At 42.6% G+C, this 5,703-nt stretch overlaps 1 protein-coding gene and 1 pseudogene across 3 annotated transcripts in view; one reads left to right on the top strand and one right to left on the bottom strand.

The window, feature by feature from the left end:
* Positions 1-5,703, top strand: part of Mrps28 (mitochondrial ribosomal protein S28) — a 109,947-nt gene that overhangs the window by 93,639 nt on the left and 10,605 nt on the right. The window lies entirely within an intron of this gene.
* On the bottom strand, positions 7-3,204 carry LOC110319758 (annotated as a pseudogene). Its single transcript, XR_002380421.1, has 2 exons — positions 3,144-3,204; positions 7-1,431 (listed from the first exon to the last, which is right to left on the bottom strand). The product of XR_002380421.1 is annotated as a ras GTPase-activating protein-binding protein 2 pseudogene (transcript).

Below are 5,703 nucleotides of genomic sequence, written 5' to 3'. Positions count from 1 at the left end.
TCATTTCTCAGTCCTTAATTCTCCAAGTCTAGCTTTATAAATTAACAATATGAATCCTGTTGTGAAATTGGGGAAATAATGTCCACCTCAATTTAACTGATAACCAAAAGATGCTTTTCACATCAAAGAAATGATCAAAAAGGCTGTGTCACATTCCAAAGCCAAAAAAACTTAACAAGAATGCAAACACGATGAGTTAGGTACCACTGCCAAAACTTTGCCAACAGTGGAACTTCAACGACGCTGTCCTGTGAAGCAACCTTCCATTTGCCTGGTTCCTCTTCCAGAACCAAGTTTCTGTGTCATGCCACCTCGTGGAGGTGGCCCTCTTCCATCGTGATCACGCACCATTCCACCACCCACAATTCCACGTGGACCACCCCGATCATTGCGCCTGATATCCCTGTGGTCATCGCCACCACCTCTGGTTTCTCGCTCTCTGGCAGCTCTTGTTTTTTTCTCTTCCACATTTAAACGTACTTCTCCTCAAAACATAATTGGTTTTGCAATTAAGATTCTCTGAACTGGTTCAGAGTCATCAAAACCCACAAAACCAAAAATTGGAAGTTTTCCCCCAACACTCGGTATTGATGCGAAGTGCCACAATGTTTCCAAAACTCATAAAGAATTCTTTCAGTTCATTTTCATCAGTATCATGAGGCAAGTTACCAATGAAAAGCTGATGACTGTCTGGATAGTGAATTATTCTCCGGTTGTCAGAGTCATTCTGCTCCACATCTCCTCTGCCTGGCCTTGGTCCTCGAGGAGGGAAACCAGGTCGCTCTCGAGGTCGCTGTTCACGTACACGTGGTGGCTGAGACTGAATTTCTGGCTTAGCGTCAACCCTTGGCTTTGGCGGTTCTTTAGGCAGAGAAGCAGGCTCATCAGGAGGAGGAGTGGCCGACTTCTCCTCTAGCTCTTCTAAGTGTTTCTCCTCCACTTGTGGTTTCAGCTCTTCAGTCTTTGTTTCAGATTCTGGCTCAGGTTCAGGTTCATGAGAGGATTCTTCTAACGTCTCCTCTATGCCATTAGTCACGGGGTGTGCATTATAGTAAGCGCTGTTAGCATTCTCTCGCACAGGTTCAGGAGACGGCTGCCTGTCTTCTTGCTCCTCTTCCACTTCATCTTCTGACTCTTCATCAAGTTCTGGTTCAGAATCACCAAATACTTCATCTTCATAACGAAACATATCATTGTGAACATAAATTTTATTTGGAACAGATCCTTCTGGAGCCAGAACAAAGGTTTGCATAATCTTCCTCTCAGGCTGTCCACTGTTAGACAGCAAGCCCATGCCCTGTACCACTACACCATCACTCAAGGTTGCATGAGCATCCACATGACGAATTTTGGTATGACATTCACTGAAGTTCAGAGATAACCCTTTGTGGTGTATATCATTTTGGCCATAAACCGCTTCCTGGGGCTTTTCTTGTTTTTTTATTATTACTTTTATTTTTTTACAGTCCAGTCATTGTCCCCCTCCTAGTCCGCCCTACCACAGTTCCTCATCCCATTCTCCCCCTCACCCCCCAGCCCCCATCTCCAAGAGGATGCCCCATTACACCCCTGCCAGGCCTCCCCACTCAAAAATCTCATTTCTTACGGGCATGAAAACACAGCCTCGGCTGAAGTAAACCTTAGATCCAAGCTAAGAGGATTCAGCCTCTGGTTTAGATGAACATAAATACTAATCTCTAGTTTTCATAATGGAAAAAGTTTTTCACCTCTCATTTGATATTTAAAATGTTCAGTTCTCATGCTGACCTACATAAATAGCATGTGCTTGTTAGAAAAATTAAAGCATGAACTAAGTAAGTTCAGTTGCAGCCCTCAGAGACTGACTATCTTCCGATATGAACCGATGCCCTGAACAGAGTCCAGGGAAGCCGACACAATGGGAAGCTTTCCTCATGTGCACAAACTCCACCAGTACCCATTGATTTTGATGGAGAAGTCTCACTTGGCCGCTGTCCTAAGTGTTTGCTTGTCACTGTAAATTTGGTAGTTTGGTCTTACTGATTGTGTGTCAGACTTCTGATCTGAGATGTTCCAGCATGTCCAGGTGATAGATTTTAAATAGAAAATAATCCCGGCCCCCACGGAATTCTGTGTTTCCCGAGTCTGGTTCTTGGGCAGCAACAGCCTGTTCCTGTGCTTTCCAACAGTCTCTGGACTGTATTGTTTCTGATCATCAGCTGCACATGCTTGAACTCAGAGAAACCTTCCCACACCTTTTGTTCTCATCACTTAACAGTTTCTAAGATTGCTCCTGTGCTTGTCCATTGGTGCCATATTCTGGTATCTAATAAACCACATTGGAAATTATCCTTTAGTTGTCTGGACCTCCTACTGCATCTTTTATTTTAAAGGCTCTAGAGCATCTTATGCTTTGCATAGCAGTATCAATACAGTGAATTTCACAGTAGCTACTTCCACTTGAATATTTGTGTTGTGATGTCTTCATACAATTTATTTGTGATGACCCTCTACACTGGGGCATCTCACCTCCCCAGGACCAAGGGCCTCTCCCCTCCCATTGATGTCAGACCAGGCCATCCTCTGCCACCTATGTACTGGAGCTATGGGTCCCTCCCTGTACACTCCTTGGTTTGAGATGCCAGATTTGATCCCAAGTTTAGTCATTTGCATTTTTGGAATCATGAACCTTTAAATTTCATTTATATTTTAAAAATTCCTCCACACACACACACACACACACACACACACACACACACATATATATATATATATATATATATATATATATATATTCTAATCAGCAACAAATTTTTAGTTTTTTTTTTAAATAAAAATAGAATTGATGTGATTTGTTAGGTCATAAGATTTTCCTTTATTTCTTGGCATATCTTATTTGGTAACTGCAGAAGGCATTCTGCCTTGTTTGAAGCTGTGTATAATTCTATTTTCAAATTTCAAAAAATGAGTCAGTGCTTAAATAAGAAATAAAACTTTTTCATGCTCAAAATATTAGCCAGACATGGTTTTAAAAACTTTGATTTTTATGAAAAATAAGATCATGCATTCTTGTTAGGACAGCAAAACACCAAGAATCATTTTTCAGGTGAATGCAGCATATATTCAAACGTAGTGGACAGTGTTCTTCCTCATGGCCATGGTACTGCAGGGCTCCAGTGGCCACGGTGTGCACTGATGGGTTGGACCTAGGTGATAGGCACGCATGCGCTCGTTCACACACTCACTCACACACACACACAAGAGAGAGAGAGAGAGAGAGAGAGAGAGAGAGAGAGAGACAGAGAGACAGAGAGACAGAGAGACAGAGAGACAGAGAGAGACAGAGACAGAGAGAGAGAGACAGAGAGAGAGAGACAGAGAGAGAGACAGAGAGAGAGAGAGACAGACAGAGAGAGAGAGACAGAGAGAGAGAGAGACAGAGAGAGAGAGAGAGAGAGAGAGCACTAGATCAGCATGGCTGAGAATCAGTATTAACTCAGCAGTTAGAAACATGTACAGTTTTTTTCTATTGGCAAAAGAGAATTTTATTCCAATAGTCTAAAAACGTTAAGGAATTGTGAGAAAGTGACAAGAAGTCGAAAGGTTTTGTGCAGCTGAGCTAAAAACTTACATGGCTAATGAGTTCAGACTGCTTTAAAGCCTCAAAGAGCTGTGATTGGAGGGAAAGCTAATTGTTCTCGCAGCTTTGTCTGTTGGTTTTGTGTCATCTCCTGTGTTTATAATGGAAGAGCATCAGAGGGATGTAACATTGTAAGCAGGTGAGAACCAGCAGTAGCAGGTACTCATTGGTGTGGGAAAGAATGTCCCCTTCAGAGGAAAGCTGTTAAACTATGGGGTTTTGTTTTTTTAATTGTTTAATTTTAATTCTAGGTGCATTGGTGTGAGGGTGCCAGATTTCCTGGAACTGGAGTTAACAGACAGTGTGAGCTGCCATGTGGGTGCTGGGAACTGAACCCAGATCCTCTGGAAGCCAGTGTTCTTAACCACTGAGCCATCTTTTCCCTAAGCTACGCCCTTAATGCAGAAATATAAAGCCAGATGTAGTTGCCCTTGTGCTCCGCAGACAGGCAGGCAGGAAGGGCAGTGTGTGGTGTGAGAAGTGTAGAGTGGAATGCAGAGGAAGGCAAGGCTGAGCCTGCATCTGTGTACAGTGAGTTCAGGAACTGGCAGAAGAAGCACTTGAAGTTAAAGGAGAAAGCCGCTGTAAAGGGAGCCGCTGAATTACGAGTGCTCTCACTGAAGTCACCATATTTGCCTCTAGTCAGTGTTGTCCTGTGGTTCTAAGGCAAATATATAAAATTTCTGTCACACTGGCATCTGCAGATTTTTTTATTAATTAAAACAAATTAAGCAATATAGTGTTTTAACAATGTAATTCATTGTTAATACTTGAAAGTAAGCGAGTTTGCAGTAGACAACAGTGATGTGAGTCAACAGCAGCAGGCTGAGCTCTGCTGTCTCCCTCCCTCCAACACTCAGGTCCTGCAGCTCTGATTTGCATTGTGACTATAGGAGATCCAGCTCTAGTCAGTGATGGCTAAGTCATGCTGTAAGGTGGAGCCACTCTCAAGTATGTTTGGGGCCTTGTGTTTTTAGGGGTTGGTATTTGTTTTTAAGACAAGTTCTTCCAGTAGCTAACATCCAAGTACCCCGAGTCCTTAGATTATACCAGAGATGTTCAGCCTGAACCACGCTGGGACTCCTTACCATGAAATTATTTTTGTTGCTACTTCATAACTAATTTTAGTACTGTTATGATTTGTGATGTAAATCTCTGTCTTTTCTGATGGTCATGGGACCCCCATGGCACTTAGTGAGCCAAGACCCACAGGTTGAGAACCACTTAAATTTAACAAGAAGATAAAAAAAGAGGTTTGAGTCTATAAAATCATAAGGGGGCTAGAAGATAGATCTACAGTTCTACAGCTAATTTGAAAGAGTACTGAGTAAAAGACTCTTTGGGAAAACTAATAATGAACCTATGGGATCAATAGCCCACTCTCACAAGACTTTCTGTGTGCTAAATTCCAAGCAGATTCACAGAAGGCTCGGCTCTGTCTCTGTCAAGACTTAAGGAGCAAGGGTGGTCAGGGGTGAGGAAGACTTCCCTCCCCACTCCCTAGTCTTCCTCGGGCCACTGCTGCACAGCATCAGAGCAGGTGGACCACTATGCCCTGTGCTTTGCAGCCTGGGCTTGTTTCTGCTCTGTCGTGACTGCTGTGGGGGGTGAGCTGCTCAGGGCGCCTGCTTGGAGGTATACTTGTGTTTATTCAGGGTTAGCTTTATCCTCGAACTCCAGCATTCATGTGGAAAGAAATTTATATTTTATTTTATTTTATTATAAAGTTAAAAGTAGGTATTTATATTTTATTCAAGTTTAGTAGAACAAAAGTAGTAAGGGGAAGAGCAATCAAGAGTTAAGTCTAAATATTATAAAGATGTTTGTAATATTTTAAATAAATATATATTTATATTAGATATTTTCTTTATTTACATTTCAAATGTTATCCCCTTTCCTAGTTTCCCCTCCAAAAATCCCCTATCCCCTATCCCCTGCCCCCTCCCCTTTCTCCCCATCCCACCCACTCCGATTTCTGGTCCTGGCATTCCCCTATACTGAGGCATAGAGCCTTCACAGGACCAAGGGCCTCTCCTCCCATTGATGACCGACTAGGCCATCCTCTGCTACATATGCAGCTAGAG

The sequence above is a fragment of the Mus pahari genome, chromosome 4 (genome assembly GCF_900095145.1).
Source record: "Mus pahari chromosome 4, PAHARI_EIJ_v1.1, whole genome shotgun sequence".
Lineage (NCBI taxonomy): Eukaryota > Metazoa > Chordata > Mammalia > Rodentia > Muridae > Mus > Mus pahari.
Note: the sequence above shows the minus strand (reverse complement) of the source record. Positions and strands in the feature narration are given on the sequence as shown.